The following is a 19,609-nucleotide window of genomic DNA, read 5'->3' on the forward strand; positions in this document are numbered from 1 at the left end:
GACCAACGTTAGAGAAAGGTGTGCACCGTTCCCGGAGGTACTGCAATACCGGGCCGATGCGTGGAGTGGACGGAGCAAGCCCCTGTTCCATCTCCCGATTCCAAAAATCAATTTAATATATGGTCCCCTGATAGGGGACGTATCAGATATTAAACTGATAAGAACAGATACTACACTTGATCTTAGCCAAAAGGCCGAGAAGCGATGGCGACTTGGCCCTTGCCCGGGGCCCCCCAGCCCGGACGGCACAGGGGGATTCAAAGGTAGGTGCAAAATTTCAAGCACAAGCAGACCCCAAAAAAACGGGCTGCTGCTTCCAGAGGGGAAATGTGCAATTTAAGCAGGAGAAAACAAACAAAGCAAAAACACACACATAACACCAAAAACAAAACATAAACTGGCAGAGTGCGTCTTACAAATAGTCATGCCAAGCTGCTATGCTGTGCAAGGTGCCTTGGGTAACTACAACTGTGCCTCGCTGGCTGGCTGGCTTGCTAAGAAGGTCCTGGCATAGGGACATGTTCCACCACACTTGTCTGGTTAGCTGCATGCTCCCAGGAAACAAACTGCTGCTGTCTACATCATCACCACATGTGAATAAAAGAAAGAAAGACAGCAAGAAAGAAAGAGAGAAAGAAAGAGAGAAAGAGAGAAAGAAAGAGAGAAAGAAAGAAAGAGAGAGAGAAAGAAAAAAAAAAAGAAGTAAAACGGCGGGAAAACTTGCATCAACACTGGCACTCTTTCTCCAGCAGGGTAGACAAAATGCTCACAGGAGAGATCCAGATCTGACTTTGACCAACGTTAGAGAAAGGTGTGCACCGTTCCCGGAGGTACTGCAATACCGGGCCGATGCGTGGAGTGGACGGAGCAAGCCCCTGTTCCATCTCCCGATTCCAAAAATCAATTTAATATATGGTCCCCTGATAGGGGACTTATCAGATATTAAACTGATAAGAACATATACTCTTTTATTGAGATTTTACATTTTTACATTTACACCCATTCGTTTTTTTCATTCATTTTACATTTCTTTTAAAGATGACATTCATGCATACAGACATACATTTTGTTTTAAAAGCATTTAAAATACATTTAAAAACACCAAGACAATTGTGCTTTGTACATGGTTAAAACAGACACAGATTAAAATCAACATGAAAAAAAACCTGTGCTGCTTTAAAAGTGACTGGAAAAAAAGAACCATCTATAAAAAACCAGTGTTTGTGAGGGCCGGGGAGTGCTCTCTAAAAAAGTTCAAAAGTGAACATAAAACTAGATCTAAAACAGGGACAGGGGAAAAGGGACAGTGTATAGAACAGTGAGTTAAAATTCTAAAATTTTAAAACACTTAAAATGTAACTTTTAATAGTTTACATTAAAAATCTTAAAGATACATAAACAAAACAAAACAAAATCAAATAAAACATTCAACGTAAATCAAATAAAAGTCCATAAAACTGAAACAAAAAGACTACATAAAACCAGGGCACCGTTGAAAAAACGGTCATGCCAGCTAAAAAGGGCGGAATGCTGGCATGACAAAATAAATAAAAGGCTTAGCGGTGCCCCGTAGTCCCGCTCCTAGGAGCTAGCGGTTCCAGTTTTTTCCTTTATTCCATCTTCACGTCCTGAAGTCCGGCGATCCTCCACTCCGCGCAGGCCTTGTCCTTCCCGAGGGTCCGGATGTCCAGAATTACAAAGTCCTTGATAAGAGTTTGTGCCCTTCTGGTCGTGGTGATAGTGTCTAGCTCCTGCTTGTGGTAGACACAGACGTTACGGCCTTCCCACAGGATCTGCTTGACAACATTGATGACACGCCAAACGCACTTAGCTGTGCTGGTATCGATTCCTCCCGCAGGCCCATAGAGCACAGTCTCAGCGGTCATCTTGGCCGTGTCAGCAAACCTGTTTAGGAAGACAGAGACAGAGAGCCAGACACTGCCAGCCACATCACACTCCCAGAAGATATGGGCTGGTGTTTCTCTCTTGCGGCACTTTGCATAGGGGCATGTTTCTACTTGGGCTAGTCCCCTCCTGAACATGAACGCTCGAGTGGGGAGTGCACTGTGGACGGTGTTCCATGCTATATCCTTCTGGACATTACTGAGGCAGCTGTGAGACACATTCTCCCAGATTTTTTGGCTTTGGGTGAGGGAGAAAGTAGCTACTTTTTCAATTTCCTGGAACCGGCAAGATATTTAGTTACAGCCTTGTATTCCCAGGAGGCCAATTTTGCTTTATCTAAGCCCAATTTATATATAGTGTCCCTTAAGGTTCTATAATACAATGGGGGGTCCCAGGAGTACGGCACGGTGTTATCAATAGTGCAGAGGCCCAAGGCCCTGAGACAGGTGGCAAAATAGAAACGATTCATGTAACATACCTTCCTGTCCAGGGCCTGGATGTTCTTGATAGTTTGCGTGAGCCCCTGCACTCGGGTGAGCTGCACAACGTCCGGGACCCCCTTACCTCCCTTCTTGTCGGCATTACTCAGGGTGGCTCGCTTTACCCTCTCCATCTTGCTGCCCCAGATAAAGCGGTGGATAATGCGGTCCACCACTTTTTTGGTGGTCCTGTCTGGGGGAAAGATTTTTCCTACATAAGAGAGGATGGGGAACAGTATAGACTTGGTTATTAATACTCTACCCGTCATTGTTAAGGATCTTGTGCTCCATCCGCCAATCTTTTTACGGACCTGGTTAATGGCCGCCGTCCAGCTCTGGGCCCCCGAGCTATTGTTCTCGAAAATGAGGCCCAGAATCTTGATTTTGTCCTTTTTGACAGGGTACATGTCCGACAGTTCCCTATCTACCTGCCAATTTTTAGACACGTAGACTTCGCTCTTGGACTTATTAATCACTGCCCCGGTCGCCGTGCAGTACTTCTCAAGGATATTACTAATCCGAGGTTACCGACGATGTGTTGGTGCAAATGAGTGACACATCGTCCATATATGCTGTTGTTTTGACCTGGACCCCGTTGGATCCAGGCAGCTGGAAACCAGTTATATTGGTATCCCTACGAATTGCCTGCAGGAGGGGTTCAATGCACACGACATATAGCAGTGGGGATAGTGGGCAACCCTGTCTGACCCCTGACTGGATAGATATTTTACCAGTCAGGTGCCTGTTCACCAAGACTCGGGTACTAATGTTTGTATATATGGTTTTAACCCCACTCCCTAAGTCCAGGAGCGAATTTCATCTGGTCCATCACTTTGTACATATATTCATGGCTTACCCTATCGAACGCCTTCTCCTGGTCAAGGTTGAACAGGCAGAGGGGATGGTTCCGTTCTCTAGAATAAGCCCAGAATGTCCCTTGTTAACATTAAAATATCCGTGATGGACCTCCCTGGGACGCCACAAGCCTGGTCGGGGCCAATGACCAAAGGGAGGTGTACTTGTAGCCGGAGCATCAGAGCTTTGGCTAGTATCTTGTAATCCACGCAAAGGAGGCTGATTGGGCGCCAATTCCCGTAGATCTTTAACTTCCCCTTTCTTATGAAGGAGAGTAATTACACTCTCCCGCATAGAAGGGCCCAACCGCTTCTCCCTGTAGACCGCTCTGTAGACCTCCGCTAAATGGACTTTAGCATGTCCCAAAAAAGATGGTAATACTCACCCGGGATGCCATCTGGACCTGGCGTCTTACCGGTGTTCATGGTCTTAACCGCCTGGGTGAGCTCCTCCAGCGTGAGTTCTGGGTCCTTCTCCTCCTCCTCGTCGTCCCGCACTGAGTCAGGCTCCAACTGGCTCAGGAACCACTCTATCAGGGTGTCATCTGTAGCTTTGATGTTATATAGGTCCCTATAGAAGTTCTCTACCACTTTTTTCACTCCCTCACTATCCTCTACTATCCTCCCCCTGCTGTCGAGCATGGAGGACATCAAGTGCCGCTTCTCCCTCGTTTTCTGGAAGAAGAAGCGAGTACACTTTTCGTCTTCCTCCATTTTTTGCACTTTTGCATTGTGCATGACCTTTCGTTGTTCCTCCCTACAAAGCACTGAAAGATCTAGCTTGGTCTGGGCTATCTCGTCGCTTACAGGGAACCCCCGAAGCTGAAGCAGGCTCAGATGCTGGAGGGCAGCATTCAGGTGTTTATATTTGGCCCTCCTTTCTTTTGCTTTCCTCTTGCCTGCTGCTATGAAATAACCCTTAGTTCTGATTTTGACCATCTCCCACCACTCTATAGGGGAGTTGAATAGGTCACGCAAAGTGGTCCACTCAACAAGCCTGCTCTTATAGGCTGCAGCTATGGAGGGGTCATCGAGTAAGGAGGTGTTTAATTTCCAAACCCCTGACCCCATCTGGGAGGTCTGAGGGACCTGCAATGTTACCTGCAGGAGCCTATGGTCAGAGAAGAAGACGGCCTGGGTGTCTACTGCCGTCTTCGTAAGGGAGCTGGTATGCAGGACGAGATCTATACGGGAGAAGGAGGTCCCAGATGAGCTCACCCAGGTAAAGGGAGGCACCAGGTCCTTACCTGCATCACACAGGGAGAAATCAGATATTACGGAGGACAAAACTCTACTAGAGCGGTCGTTGCGTGGCCTGCTCCGGTCTACGTCCCTCAGAGCACAATTGAAGTCACCTGACACGATGACGGGTACGTTCCCCAGCAGGAGTGGACGCAGCTGTGGAAAAAATTGAACTCTTTCGTTTTGGTTAGTGGGTGCGTAGACATTGACCAGTCTGAGGGGAGTGTTGTTGTATGTCACATCCACGCTCAGAATTCTACCAGGTTCTACCTCCCTGCTGCTGCGGGAGGTAATAAATGGGTTTTTAAACAGGATACCTACTCCGTCGGCTCTGGCTATGTTGGAGCCCGACCAGAAGGAGTCCCCCAGGGTCCAACTCTCCTTCAGGTCCCTATAATCAGGGCTCGACGAAATACCACACTCCTGCAGAAAGATGAGATCTGCTTTCAAGTTAGCTAGATAGTTTAGTACATCAAATCTTTTTTGTGTCTCCCTGATGCTCCTGACATTAACAGACACACATATCAGGGCCATCAGGGTAGCTAACAAGAAAAGGAGTCGCTGCGTCCACCCCATAGCGACTATGATTGGGAGGTCGGGACACTCTTCCTACTCTTAGCTCTACGCTTGCTTCGAGGGGGCTTGGGCTTATTTGCAACTCCCATCACCCCTGAGAAGGTACTCACTGCTGCCTCGTCCAAGAAGGCACCGTCTTTATATGCACAGTACGTGGAGTTGTTGGGGCTATTCAACTCCCCACAAGGTAAGTCTGGTGGAACTTGCTCAGGGCCCCTCGGAACGTGTGGGTCAGCTTTGTCCTGGGGGGGGGGGATATGACAGACAGCATTCTTTGGCTGTTACCGTCTGTTGAATTGGAGCTGTTAGCAGACTTCTGGCTTACCGCGTCCAGGGGTATTCCCATGTCCTCCAGTGCTGTATCTAGGAGGACCTCTAGGGGGCCCCTGGTTTTGCCCATACAAGGGAGGGGGTCAAGGATGCTTTGAAGGGAGGCCCTTCGCTTGAAGAGGGTCATTGCTACAGAGGTACTGCTGGTCAGGGAAGGTGTTGACCCCGACCTCTCCCTCGGTGCATTAGTGAACACCTCTTCTGCGAGGTGTGCTAGGGTTTGTGCCAACGACTGGGAAGGCTGGCTGGGGATGCCCTGGCTGGCTGCTACCTGCCCACTAGGCGGCAGTGTAGCCGTCCCACTCGCCTCCGTCTCTGCCTGCGAGGGCAAGACTGGGGACTTTGTGTGGACATTAGCTGGTTTTGGATCTATGGGGGCCACCTGCAACTTGCTGTCTTTGATCCTGATCTTCTTTCTTTTCCCCCCCTCGTCTCTACCCTTTCTTTTCCCCACCCTCTGCTGGTTCTTCACTCCCTTCCCCTCCTTCTCACTCTCACTTTCACTGTCGCTTTTGCTTTCCTCCCCCACGGACTCAATCCTTATGGCGTCATAACGAGAGCCGAGGGGGAGTGCTGGCGCTGAGAGGGCCCTACTCAGGGGGGGGGCCGCTGCTGGGTCCGGGCTCCCTCCCTGACTCGTGTTCTGCATCAGAGGAGCTACTGGAGGAGCTAGTGGAGTGGCTGTTGTACTCTCTCTCTGGGCTGGGGGAAGGGGTCCTCGTAAAACGGGACATGTCTCGGGGGCGGGGGGGGTGAGGGGGTGCTGGTGATGATGGTGGTGCTGGAGTCTGGGTCTTGGATACTGTTGGTGGTGATGTGGACTGATCTTTGTTACTTGCTCCCTCTTCCTGCTCAGGCCTAGGCTTGTTCATGTTTGCCTTGCTGGCTCTGGCCATGTTGGCATAGGAAGAGGGGCAGTCCTTAAACAGGTGCCCCTTCTTTCCACACAAATTGCACTGCCTCTCTTCTCTGCAGTGGCTGGTCTCGTGGGGGGCGCCGCAGTTCCTGCACTTGACTACAGTACACGCGGCCGCCAGGTGTCCTAATTCCCCACATTTCCTGCAGAGTTTTGGCATCCCATTATAGAATACCAGCCCTCTGTTGGGCCCTAACACTATGGAGTTTGGAATGTGGCGGACGCCTCCAATGCCCGATGGATCAACATTAAGGCGTACCAGCCACTTTCTGGCTCCTGTCCAAACCCCATCTTCATCTGTAATTTTCCTCCCTTCTGATGACACCCTCCCATAGCGGTTAAGCCATGTTGTAATATCATAGTCGCTAACAGCCTCATTGAAAAATTGGACAGTAACAACTTTCATTTCTCTGTCTGTCAGTGCATCCACACAAAAATTCTTTGTATGGAGCGAGATATTTATTCTCCCCCCAAAAGGACCACATTTCTTGTAACTTTTGGGGGTTCCTAAAACTGACCTCAAACACTTCCTTAAGCCCTGGCAATTTCACCAAACAATTCAAGTCAGAAGGGGGAAAAACCCATACCCCTCTGAAGAATGGTCCGGCTGAACTCCAGTCTCGTCAGTCCTGGTTCCGTTTCATCTTGCTTGTTTCTTGTGAAGCGCACCGCATTGTGCCTCCTGGTTTCCTGGGTTGGCCGGAACGCCATCCTTCAGCTGGCTCCTCCGATTGGGGTGGGAGAAGCCTCTGGACGTCCGGGTTGTCTCTCTCTACGGAAAAGAGACAACGTAAGCAGCAAATCTGGGCAGTTGAAGGAACTATTACTTTAGTCCCTGAGGAGATGGTCGCCTCGCAAGAGGGACCTCCTCCCCAGGTGAACGGTGTCCTTCCCTGGCGGAGTAGGGGGCGCTGCTTGGCACCAAGACCACGTAGGAAGAATCGTGGCTGTGACGCCTCCTCGGGGTCCGGGGCCGCCCTCTGCTCCTCCCAGATGGCGCCCTCTGCTGGGCGCCTGCTGCTCTCTCGGTCTGGATCTCGATTACAATCAAGGGCTGGGGATGAGGTCGTCTAGGTCATCAAAGGGTCCTCAAAGGTCGTCTGGATGGTAGGTCCTCCTTCTCTCTAACTCCAGGAACGTCTGGAAAAGCCGGAACCGCCTGAAAAAGAAAAAAACGGGAACCGCCTGAAAAAGAAAAAACTGCTCTCAACAGTCAACAAAATCTTGAAAGACCCTCGGCCTGGATTGGGCAAGCCAAAACCAGACTGAGCATTAGTCTTCCAAAAAGTTGCCGAGCTGAAGAAAGCCAGTCAAAAATAAAAAAAATTCTGTTCCTCCTCACCCGAACAAACCTCTCACAGACCCTCGGAGGGAGCGGGCAATGCCACTACCCTCTAAGCCTTAGTCTTAGAAAGATTTATTCGAACTGAAGAGAAGCCAGAGTATATGGCTGGCTAAGAAGGACCTGGCATAGGGACATGTTCCACCACACTTGTCTGGTTAGCTGCATGCTCCCAGGAAACAAACTGCTGCTGTCTACATCATCACCACATGTGAATAAAAGAAAGAAAGACAGCAAGAAAGAAAGAGAGAAAGAAAGAGAAAGAAAGAAAGAGAGAAAGAAAAAAAAAAGAAGTAAAACGGCGGGAAAACTTGCATCAACACTGGCACTCTCCCTCCAGCAGGGGTTGACAAAATGCTCACAGGAGAGATCCAGATCTGACTTTGACCAACGTTAGAGAAAGGTGTGCACCGTTCCCGGAGGTACTGCAATACCGGGCCGATGCGTGGAGTGGACGGAGCAAGCCCCTGTTCCATCTCCCGATTCCAAAAATCAATTTAATATATGGTCCCCTGATAGGGGACGTATCAGATATTAAACTGATAAGAACAGATACTACACTTGATCTTAGCCAAAAGGCCGAGAAGCGATGGCGACTTGGCCCTTGCCCGGGGCCCCCCAGCCCGGACGGCACAGGGGGATTCAAAGGTGGGTGCAAAATTTCAAGCACAAGCAGACCCCAAAAAAACGGGCTGCTGCTTCCAGAGGGGAAATGTGCAATTTAAGCAGGAGGAAACAAAACAAAGCAAAAACACACACATAACACCAAAAACAAAACATAAACTGGCGGAGTGCGTCTTACAAATAGTCATGCCAAGCTGCTATGCTGTGCAAGGTGCCTTGGGTAACTACAACTGTGCCTCGCTGGCTGGCTGGCTTGCTAAGAAGGTCCTGGCATAGGGACATGTTCCACCACACTTGTCTGGTTAGCTGCATGCTCCCAGGAAACAACCTGCTGCTGTCTACATCATCACCACATGTGAATAAAAGAAAGAAAGACAGCAAGAAAGAAAGAGAGAAAGAAAGAGAGAAAGAGAGAAAGAAAGAGAGAAAGAGAGAAAGAAAAAAAAAGAAGTAAAACGGCGGGAAAACTTGCATCAACACTGGCACTCTCCCTCCAGCAGGGGTAGACAAAATGCTCACAGGAGAGATCCAGATCTGACTTTGACCAACGTTAGAGAAAGGTGTGCACCGTTCCCGGAGGTACTGCAATACCGGGCCGATGCGTGGAGTGGACGGAGCAAGCCCCTGTTCCATCTCCCGATTCCAAAAATCAATTTAATATATGGTCCCCTGATAGGGGACGTATCAGATATTAATACTCTTTTATTGAGATTTTACATTTTTTACATTTACACCCATTCGTTTTTTTCATTCATTTTACATTTCTTTTAAAGATGACATTCATGCATACAGACATACATTTTGTTTTAAAAGCATTTAAAATACATTTAAAAACACCAAGACAATTGTGCTTTGTACATGGTTAAAACAGACACAGATTAAAATCAACATGAAAAAAACCTGTGCTGCTTTAAAAGTGACTGGAAAAAAAGAACCATCTATAAAAAACCAGTGTTTGTGAGGGCCGGGGAGTGCTCTCTAAAAAAGTTCAAAAGTGAACATAAAACTAGATCTAAAACAGGGACAGGGGAAAAGGGACAGTGTATAGAACAGTGAGTTAAAATTCTAAAATTTTAAAACACTTAAAATGTAACTTTTAATAGTTTACATTAAAAATCTTAAAGATACATAAAACAAAACAAAACAAAATCAAATAAAACATTCAACGTAAATCAAATAAAAGTCCATAAAACTGAAACAAAAAGACTACATAAAACCAGGGCACCGTTGAAAAAACGGTCATGCCAGCTAAAAAGGGCGGAATGCTGGCATGACAAAATAAATAAAAGGCTTAGCGGTGCCCCGTAGTCCCGCTCCTAGGAGCTAGCGGTTCCAGTTTTTTCCTTTATTCCATCTTCACGTCCTGAAGTCCGGCGATCCTCCACTCCGCGCAGGCCTTGTCCTTCCCGAGGGTCCGGATGTCCAGAATTACAAAGTCCTTGATAAGAGTTTGTGCCCTTCTGGTCGTGGTGATAGTGTCTAGCTCCTGCTTGTGATAGACACAGACGTTACGGCCTTCCCACAGGATCTGCTTGACAACATTGATGACACGCCAAACGCACTTAGCTGTGCTGGTATCGATTCCTCCCGCAGGCCCATAGAGCACAGTCTCAGCGGTCATCTTGGCCGTGTCAGCAAACCTGTTTAGGAAGACAGAGACAGAGAGCCAGACACTGCCAGCCACATCACACTCCCAGAAGATATGGGCTGGTGTTTCTCTCTTGCGGCACTTTGCATAGGGGCATGTTTCTACTTGGGCTAGTCCCCTCCTGAACATGAACGCTCGAGTGGGGAGTGCACTGTGGACGGTGTTCCATGCTATATCCTTCTGGACATTACTGAGGCAGCTGTGAGACACATTCTCCCAGATTTTTTGGCTTTGGGTGAGGGAGAAAGTAGCTACTTTTTCAATTTCCTGGGAACCGGCAAGATATTTAGTTACAGCCTTGTATTCCCAGGAGGCCAATTTTGCTTTATCTGAGCCCAATTTATATATAGTGTCCCTTAAGGTTCTATAATACAATGGGGGGTCCCAGGAGTACGGCACGGTGTTATCAATAGTGCAGAGGCCCAAGGCCCTGAGACAGGTGGCAAAATAGAAATGATTCATGTAACATACCTTCCTGTCCAGGGCCTGGATGTTCTTGATAGTTTGCGTGAGCCCCTGCACTCGGGTGAGCTGCACAACGTCCGGGACCCCCTTACCTCCCTTCTTGTCGGCTTTACTCAGGGTGGCTCGCTTTACCCTCTCCATCTTGCTGCCCCAGATAAAGCGGTGGATAATGCGGTCCACCACTTTTTTGGTGGTCCTGTCTGGGGGAAAGATTTTTCCTACATAAGAGAGGATGGGGAACAGTATAGACTTGGTTATTAATACTCTACCCGTCATTGTTAAAGATCTTGTGCTCCATCCGCCAATCTTTTTACGGACCTGGTTAATGGCCGCCGTCCAGCTCTGGGCCCCCGAGCTATTGTTCTCGAAAATGAGGCCCAGAATCTTGATTTTGTCCTTTTTGACAGGGTACATGTCCGACAGTTCCCTATCTACCTGCCAATTTTTAGACACGTAGACTTCGCTCTTGGACTTATTAATCACTGCCCCGGTCGCCGTGCAGTACTTCTCAAGGATATTACTAATCCGAGGTACCGACGATGTGTTGGTGCAAATGAGTGACACATCGTCCATATATGCTGTTGTTTTGACCTGGACCCCGTTGGATCCAGGCAGCTGGAAACCAGTTATATTGGTATCCCTACGAATTGCCTGCAGGAGGGGTTCAATGCACACGACATATAGCAGTGGGGATAGTGGGCAACCCTGTCTGACCCCTGACTGGATAGATATTTTACCAGTCAGGTGCCTGTTCACCAAGACTCGGGTACTAATGTTTGTATATATGGTTTTAACCCACTCCCTAAGTCCAGGAGCGAATTTCATCTGGTCCATCACTTTGTACATATATTCATGGCTTACCCTATCGAACGCCTTCTCCTGGTCAAGGTTGAACAGGCAGAGGGGATGGTTCCGTTCTCTAGAATAAGCCAGAATGTCCCTTGTTAACATTAAAATATCCGTGATGGACCTCCCTGGGACGCCACAAGCCTGGTCGGGGCCAATGACCAAAGGGAGGTGTACTTGTAGCCGGAGCATCAGAGCTTTGGCTAGTATCTTGTAATCCACGCAAAGGAGGCTGATTGGGCGCCAATTCCGTAGATCTTTAACTTCCCCTTTCTTATGAAGGAGAGTAATTACACTCTCCCGCATAGAAGGGCCCAACCGCTTCTCCCTGTAGACCGCTCTGTAGACCTCCGCTAAATGGACTTTTAGCATGTCCCAAAAAAGATGGTAATACTCACCCGGGATGCCATCTGGACCTGGCGTCTTACCGGTGTTCATGGTCTTAACCGCCTGGGTGAGCTCCTCCAGCGTGAGTTCTGGGTCCTTCTCCTCCTCCTCGTCGTCCCGCACTGAGTCAGGCTCCAACTGGCTCAGGAACCACTCTATCAGGGTGTCATCTGTAGCTTTGATGTTATATAGGTCCCTATAGAAGTTCTCTACCACTTTTTTCACTCCCTCACTATCCTCTACTATCCTCCCCCTGCTGTCGAGCATGGAGGACATCAAGTGCCGCTTCTCCCTCGTTTTCTGGAAGAAGAAGCGAGTACACTTTTCGTCTTCCTCCATTTTTTGCACTTTTGCATTGTGCATGACCTTTCGTTGTTCCTCCCTACAAAGCACTGAAAGATCTAGCTTGGTCTGGGCTATCTCGTCGCTTACAGGGAACCCCCGAAGCTGAAGCAGGCTCAGATGCTGGAGGGCAGCATTCAGGTGTTTATATTTGGCCCTCCTTTCTTTTGCTTTCCTCTTGCCTGCTGCTATGAAATAACCCTTAGTTCTGATTTTGACCATCTCCCACCACTCTATAGGGGAGTTGAATAGGTCACGCAAAGTGGTCCACTCAACAAGCCTGCTCTTATAGGCTGCAGCTATGGAGGGGTCATCGAGTAAGGAGGTGTTTAATTTCCAAACCCCTGACCCCATCTGGGAGGTCTGAGGGACCTGCAATGTTACCTGCAGGAGCCTATGGTCAGAGAAGAAGATGGCCTGGGTGTCTACTGCCGTCTTCGTAAGGGAGCTGGTATGCAGGACGAGATCTATACGGGAGAAGGAGGTCCCAGATGAGCTCACCCAGGTAAAGGGAGGCACCAGGTCCTTACCTGCATCACACAGGGAGAAATCAGATATTACGGAGGACAAAACTCTACTAGAGCGGTCGTTGCGTGGCCTGCTCCGGTCTACGTCCCTCAGAGCACAATTGAAGTCACCTGACACGATGACGGGTACGTTCCCCAGCAGGAGTGGACGCAGCTGTGGAAAAAATTGAACTCTTTCGTTTTGGTTAGTGGGTGCGTAGACATTGACCAGTCTGAGGGGAGTGTTGTTGTATGTCACATCCACGCTCAGAATTCTACCAGGTTCTACCTCCCTGCTGCTGCGGGAGGTAATAAAAGGGTTTTTAAACAGGATACCTACTCCGTCGGCTCTGGCTATGTTGGAGCCCGACCAGAAGGAGTCCCCCAGGGTCCAACTCTCCTTCAGGTCCCTATAATCAGGGCTCGACGAAATACCACACTCCTGCAGAAAGATGAGATCTGCTTTCAAGTTAGCTAGATAGTTTAGTACATCAAATCTTTTTTGTGTCTCCCTGATGCTCCTGACATTAACAGACACACATATCAGGGCCATCAGGGTAGCTAACAAGAAAAGGAGTCGCTGCGTCCACCCCATAGCGACTATGATTGGGAGGTCGGGACACTCTTCCTACTCTTAGCTCTACGCTTGCTTCGAGGGGGCTTGGGCTTATTTGCAACTCCCATCACCCCTGAGAAGGTACTCACTGCTGCCTCGTCCAAGAAGGCACCATCTTTATATGCACAGTACGTGGAGTTGTTGGGGCTATTCAACTCCCCACAAGGTAAGTCTAGTGGAACTTGCTCAGGGCCCCTCGGAACGTGTGGGTCAGCTTTGTCCTGGGGGGGGGTTATGACAGACAGCATTCTTTGGCTGTTACCGTCTGTTGAATTGGAGCTGTTAGCAGACTTCTGGCTTACCGCGTCCAGGGGTATTCCCATGTCCTCCAGTGCTGTATCTAGGAGGACCTCTAGGGGGCCCCTGGTTTTGCCCATACAAGGGAGGGGGTCAAGGATGCTTTGAAGGGAGGCCCTTCGCTTGAAGAGGGTCATTGCTACAGAGGTACTGCTGGTCAGGGAAGGTGTTGACCCCGACCTCTCCCTCGGTGCATTAGTGAACACCTCTTCTGCGAGGTGTGCTAGGGTTTGTGCCAACGACTGGGAAGGCTGGCTGGGGATGCCCTGGCTGGCTGCTACCTGCCCACTAGGCGGCAGTGTAGCCGTCCCACTCGCCTCCGTCTCTGCCTGCGAGGGCAAGACTGGGGACTTTGTGTGGACATTAGCTGGTTTTGGATCTATGGGGGCCACCTGCAACTTGCTGTCTTTGATCTTGATCTTCTTTCTTTTCCCCCCCTCGTCTCTACCCTTTCTTTTCCCCACCCTCTGCTGGTTCTTCACTCCCTTCCCCTCCTTCTCACTCTCACTTTCACTGTCGCTTTTGCTTTCCTCCCCCACGGACTCAATCCTTATGGCGTCATAACGAGAGCCGAGGGGGAGTGCTGGCGCTGAGAGGGCCCTACTCAGGGGGGGGCCGCTGCTGGGTCCGGGCTCCCTCCCTGACTCGTGTTCTGCATCAGAGGAGCTACTGGAGGAGCTAGTGGAGTGGCTGTTGTACTCTCTCTCTGGGCTGGGGGAAGGGGTCCTCGTAAAACGGGACATGTCTCGGGGCGGGGGGGTGAGGGGGTGCTGGTGATGATGGTGGTGCTGGAGTCTGGGTCTTGGATACTGTTGGTGGTGATGTGGACTGATCTTTGTTACTTGCTCCCTCTTCCTGCTCAGGCCTAGGCTTGTTCATGTTTGCCTTGCTGGCTCTGGCCATGTTGGCATAGGAAGAGGGGCAGTCCTTAAACAGGTGCCCCTTCTTTCCACACAAATTGCACTGCCTCTCTTCTCTGCAGTGGCTGGTCTCGTGGGGGGCGCCGCAGTTCCTGCACTTGACTACAGTACACGCGGCCGTCAGGTGTCCTAATTCCCCACATTTCCTGCAGAGTTTTGGCATCCCATTATAGAATACCAGCCCTCTGTTGGGCCCTAACACTATGGAGTTTGGAATGTGGCGGACGCCTCCAATGCCCGATGGATCAACATTAAGGCGTACCAGCCACTTTCTGGCTCCTGTCCAAACCCCATCTTCATCTGTAATTTTCCTCCCTTCTGATGACACCCTCCCATAGCGGTTAAGCCATGTTGTAATATCATAGTCGCTAACAGCCTCATTGAAAAATTGGACAGTAACAACTTTCATTTCTCTGTCTGTCAGTGCATCCACACAAAATTCTTTGTATGGAGCGAGATATTTATTCTCCCCCCAAAAGGACCACATTTCTTGTAACTTTTGGGGGTTCCTAAAACTGACCTCAAACACTTCCTTAAGCCCTGGCAATTTCACCAAACAATTCAAGTCAGAAGGGGAAAAACCCATACCCCTCTGAAGAATGGTCCGGCTGAACTCCAGTCTCGTCAGTCCTGGTTCCGTTTCATCTTGCTTGTTTCTTGTGAAGCGCACCGCATTGTGCCTCCTGGTTTCCTGGGTTGGCCGGAACGCCATCCTTCAGCTGGCTCCTCCGATTGGGGTGGGAGAAGCCTCTGGACGTCCGGGTTGTCTCTCTCTACGGAAAAGAGACAACGTAAGCAGCAAATCTGGGCAGTTGAAGGAACTATTACTTTAGTCCCTGAGGAGATGGTCGCCTCGCAAGAGGGACCCCCTCCCCAGGTGAACGGTGTCCTTCCCTGGCGGAGTAGGGGGCGCTGCTTGGCACCGAGACCACGTAGGAAGAATCGTGGCTGTGACGCCTCCTCGGGGTCCGGGGCCGCCCTCTGCTCCTCCCAGATGGCGCCCTCTGCTGGGCGCCTGCTGCTCTCTCGGTCTGGATCTCGATTACAATCAAGGGCTGGGGATGAGGTCGTCTAGGTCATCAAAGGGTCCTCAAAGGTCGTCTGGATGGTAGGTCCTCCTTCTCTCTAACTCCAGGAACGTCTGGAAAAGCCGGAACCGCCTGAAAAAGAAAAAAACGGGAACCGCCTGAAAAAGAAAAAACTGCTCTCAACAGTCAACAAAATCTTGAAAGACCCTCGGCCTGGATTGGGCAAGCCAAAACCAGACTGAGCATTAGTCTTCCAAAAAGTTGCCGAGCTGAAGAAAGCCAGTCAAAAATAAAAAAAATTCTGTTCCTCCTCACCCGAACAAACCTCTCACAGACCCTCGGAGGGAGCGGGCAATGCCACTACCCTCTAAGCCTTAGTCTTAGAAAGATTTATTCGAACTGAAGAGAAGCCAGAGTATATGGCTGGCTAAGAAGGACCTGGCATAGGGACATGTTCCACCACACTTGTCTGGTTAGCTGCATGCTCCCAGGAAACAAACTGCTGCTGTCTACATCATCACCACATGTGAATAAAAGAAAGAAAGACAGCAAGAAAGAAAGAGAGAAAGAAAGAGAAAGAAAGAAAGAGAGAAAGAAAAAAAAAAAGAAGTAAAACGGCGGGAAAACTTGCATCAACACTGGCACTCTCCCTCCAGCAGGGGTAGACAAAATGCTCACAGGAGAGATCCAGATCTGACTTTGACCAACGTTAGAGAAAGGTGTGCACCGTTCCCGGAGGTACTGCAATACCGGGCCGATGCGTGGAGTGGACGGAGCAAGCCCCTGTTCCATCTCCCGATTCCAAAAATCAATTTAATATATGGTCCCCTGATAGGGGACGTATCAGATATTAAACTGATAAGAACAGATACTACACTTGATCTTAGCCAAAAGGCCGAGAAGCGATGGCGACTTGGCCCTTGCCCGGGGCCCCCCAGCCCGGACGGCACAGGGGGATTCATTGGTGGGTGCAAAATTCCAAGCACAAGCAGACCCCCAAAAAACGGGCTGCTGCTTCCAGAGGGGAAATGTGCAATTTAAGCAGGAGGAAACAAAACAAAGCAAAAACACACACATAACACCAAAAACAAAACATAAACTGGCGGAGTGCGTCTTACAAATAGTCATGCCAAGCTGCTATGCTGTGCAAGGTGCCTTGGGTAACTACAACTGTGCCTCGCTGGCTGGCTGGCTTGCTAAGAAGGTCCTGGCATAGGGACATGTTCCACCACACTTGTCTGGTTAGCTGCATGCTCCCAGGAAACAACCTGCTGCTGTCTACATCATCACCACATGTGAATAAAAGAAAGAAAGACAGCAAGAAAGAAAGAGAGAAAGAAAGAGAGAAAGAGAGAAAGAAAGAGAGAAAGAAAGAAAGAGAGAAAGAAAAAAAAAGAAGTAAAACGGCGGGAAAACTTGCATCAACACTGGCACTCTCCCTCCAGCAGGGGTAGACAAAATGCTCACAGGAGAGATCCAGATCTGACTTTGACCAACGTTAGAGAAAGGTGTGCACCGTACCCGGAGGTACTGCAATACCGGGCCGATGCGTGGAGTGGACGGAGCAAGCCCCTGTTCCATCTCCCGATTCCAAAAATCAATTTAATATATGGTCCCCTGATAGGGGACGTATCAGATATTAAACTGATAAGAACAGATACTACACTTGATCTTAGCCAAAAGGCCGAGAAGCGATGGCGACTTGGCCCTTGCCCGGGGCCCCCCAGCCCGGACGGCACAGGGGGATTCAAAGGTGGGTGCAAAATTTCAAGCACAAGCAGACCCCAAAAAAACGGGCTGCTGCTTCCAGAGGGGAAATGTGCAATTTAAGCAGGAGAAAACAAAACAAAGCAAAAACACACACATAACACCAAAAACAAAACATAAACTGGCGGAGTGCGTCTTACAAATAGTCATGCCAAGCTGCTATGCTGTGCAAGGTGCCTTGGGTAACTACAACTGTGCCTCGCTGGCTGGCTGGCTTGCTAAGAAGGTCCTGGCATAGGGACATGTTCCACCACACTTGTCTGGTTAGCTGCATGCTCCCAGGAAACAACCTGCTGCTGTCTACATCATCACCACATGTGAATAAAAGAAAGAAAGACAGCAAGAAAGAAAGAGAGAAAGAAAGAGAGAAAGAGAGAAAGAAAGAGAGAAAGAAAGAAAGAGAGAAAGAAAAAAAAAGAAGTAAAACGGCGGGAAAACTTGCATCAACACTGGCACTCTCCCTCCAGCAGGGGTAGACAAAATGCTCACAGGAGAGATCCAGATCTGACTTTGACCAACGTTAGAGAAAGGTGTGCACCGTTCCCGGAGGTACTGCAATACCAGGCCGATGCGTGGAGTGGACGGAGCAAGCCCCTGTTCCATCTCCCGATTCCAAAAATCAATTTAATATATGGTCCCCTGATAGGGGACGTATCAGATATTAAACTGATAAGAACAGATACTACACTTGATCTTAGCCAAAAGGCCGAGAAGCGATGGCGACTTGGCCCTTGCCCGGGGCCCCCCAGCCCGGACGGCACAGGGGGATTCAAAGGTGGGTGCAAAATTTCAAGCACAAGCAGACCCCAAAAAAACGGCCTGCTGCTTCCAGAGGGGAAATGTGCAATTTAAGCAGGAGAAAACAAAACAAAGCAAAAACACACACATAACACCAAAAACAAAACATAAACTGGCGGAGTGCGTCTTACAAATAGTCATGCCAAGCTGCTATGCTGTGCAAGGTGCCTTGGGTAACTACAACTGTGCCTCGCTGGCTGGCTGGCTTGCTAAGAAGGTCCTGGCATAGGGACATGTTCCACCACACTTGTCTGGTTAGCTGCATGCTCCCAGGAAACAACCTGCTGCTGTCTACATCATCACCACATGTGAATAAAAGAAAGAAAGACAGCAAGAAAGAAAGAGAGAAAGAAAGAGAGAAAGAGAGAAAGAAAGAGAGAAAGAAAGAAAGAGAGAAAGAAAAAAAAAGAAGTAAAACGGCGGGAAAACTTGCATCAACACTGGCACTCTCCCTCCAGCAGGGGTAGACAAAATGCTCACAGGAGAGATCCAGATCTGACTTTGACCAACGTTAGAGAAAGGTGTGCACCGTTCCCGGAGGTACTGCAATACCGGGCCGATGCGTGGAGTGGACGGAGCAAGCCCCTGTTCCATCTCCCGATTCCAAAAATCAATTTAATATATGGTCCCCTGATAGGGGACGTATCAGATATTAAACTGATAAGAACAGATACTACACTTGATCTTAGCCAAAAGGCCGAGAAGCGATGGCGACTTGGCCCTTGCCCGGGGCCCCCCAGCCCGGACGGCACAGGGGGATTCAAAGGTGGGTGCAAAATTTCAAGCACAAGCAGACCCCAAAAAAACGGGCTGCTGCTTCCAGAGGGGAAATGTGCAATTTAAGCAGGAGAAAACAAAACAAAGCAAAAACACACACATAACACCAAAAACAAAACATAAACTGGCGGAGTGCGTCTTACAAATAGTCATGCCAAGCTGCTATGCTGTGCAAGGTGCCTTGGGTAACTACAACTGTGCCTCGCTGGCTGGCTGGCTTGCTAAGAAGGTCCTGGCATAGGGACATGTTCCACCACACTTGTCTGGTTAGCTGCATGCTCCCAGGAAACAACCTGCTGCTGTCTACATCATCACCACATGTGAATAAAAGAAAGAAAGACAGCAAGAAAGAAAGAGAGAAAGAAAGAGAGAAAGAGAGAAAGAAAGAGAGAAAGAAAGAAAGAGAGAAAGAAAAAAAAAGAAGTAAAACGGCGGGAAAACTTGCATCAACACTGGCACTCTCCCTCCAGCAGGGGTAGACAAAATGCTCACAGGAGAGATCCAGATCTGACTTTGACCAACGTTAGAGAAAGGTGTGCACCGTTCCCCGGAGGTACTGCAATACCAGGCCGATGCGTGGAGTGGACGGAGCAAGCCCCTGTTCCATCTCCCGATTCCAAAAATCAATTTAATATATGGTCCCCTGATAGGGGACGTATCAGATATTAAACTGATAAGAACAGATACTACACTTGATCTTAGCCAAAAGGCCGAGAAGCGATGGCGACTTGGCCCTTGCCCGGGGCCCCCCAGCCCGGACGGCACAGGGGGATTCAAAGGTGGGTGCAAAATTTCAAGCACAAGCAGACCCCAAAAAACGGGCTGCTGCTTCCAGAGGGGAAATGTGCAATTTAAGCAGGAGAAAACAAAACAAAGCAAAAACACACACATAACACCAAAAACAAAACATAAACTGGCGGAGTGCGTCTTACAAATAGTCATGC

The 19,609-nt window shown here is 49.2% G+C and overlaps 7 non-coding genes and 2 pseudogenes across 7 annotated transcripts; all 9 read right to left on the reverse strand.

Annotated features, from left to right (window-relative positions):
• Positions 1 to 15: 15 nt before the first annotated feature.
• On the reverse strand, positions 16 to 206 carry LOC131728421 (U2 spliceosomal RNA). Its single transcript, XR_009322677.1, has one exon. It is a non-coding gene; the product is annotated as a U2 spliceosomal RNA (small nuclear RNA).
• A 602-nt stretch (positions 207 to 808) lies between these two features.
• Positions 809 to 978, reverse strand: LOC131728419 (U2 spliceosomal RNA; annotated as a pseudogene).
• Positions 979 to 8,044: 7,066 nt separating this feature from the next.
• Positions 8,045 to 8,235, reverse strand: LOC131728422 (U2 spliceosomal RNA). Its single transcript, XR_009322678.1, has one exon. It is a non-coding gene; the product is annotated as a U2 spliceosomal RNA (small nuclear RNA).
• A 590-nt stretch (positions 8,236 to 8,825) lies between these two features.
• LOC131728420 (U2 spliceosomal RNA) lies at positions 8,826 to 8,980 on the reverse strand (annotated as a pseudogene).
• A 7,059-nt stretch (positions 8,981 to 16,039) lies between these two features.
• Positions 16,040 to 16,230, reverse strand: LOC131728423 (U2 spliceosomal RNA). The gene has a single exon (XR_009322679.1). It is a non-coding gene; the product is annotated as a U2 spliceosomal RNA (small nuclear RNA).
• A 598-nt stretch (positions 16,231 to 16,828) lies between these two features.
• LOC131728416 (U2 spliceosomal RNA) lies at positions 16,829 to 17,019 on the reverse strand. Its single transcript, XR_009322674.1, has one exon. It is a non-coding gene; the product is annotated as a U2 spliceosomal RNA (small nuclear RNA).
• A 598-nt stretch (positions 17,020 to 17,617) lies between these two features.
• LOC131728417 (U2 spliceosomal RNA) lies at positions 17,618 to 17,808 on the reverse strand. The gene has a single exon (XR_009322675.1). It is a non-coding gene; the product is annotated as a U2 spliceosomal RNA (small nuclear RNA).
• Positions 17,809 to 18,406: 598 nt separating this feature from the next.
• On the reverse strand, positions 18,407 to 18,597 carry LOC131728424 (U2 spliceosomal RNA). Its single transcript, XR_009322680.1, has one exon. It is a non-coding gene; the product is annotated as a U2 spliceosomal RNA (small nuclear RNA).
• Positions 18,598 to 19,195: 598 nt separating this feature from the next.
• LOC131728418 (U2 spliceosomal RNA) lies at positions 19,196 to 19,387 on the reverse strand. Its single transcript, XR_009322676.1, has one exon. It is a non-coding gene; the product is annotated as a U2 spliceosomal RNA (small nuclear RNA).
• Between the last annotated feature and the right edge of the window lie 222 nt (positions 19,388 to 19,609).

This window comes from Acipenser ruthenus, unplaced genomic scaffold (assembly GCF_902713425.1).
Source record: "Acipenser ruthenus unplaced genomic scaffold, fAciRut3.2 maternal haplotype, whole genome shotgun sequence".
Taxonomy (NCBI): Eukaryota; Metazoa; Chordata; class Actinopteri; order Acipenseriformes; family Acipenseridae; genus Acipenser; species Acipenser ruthenus.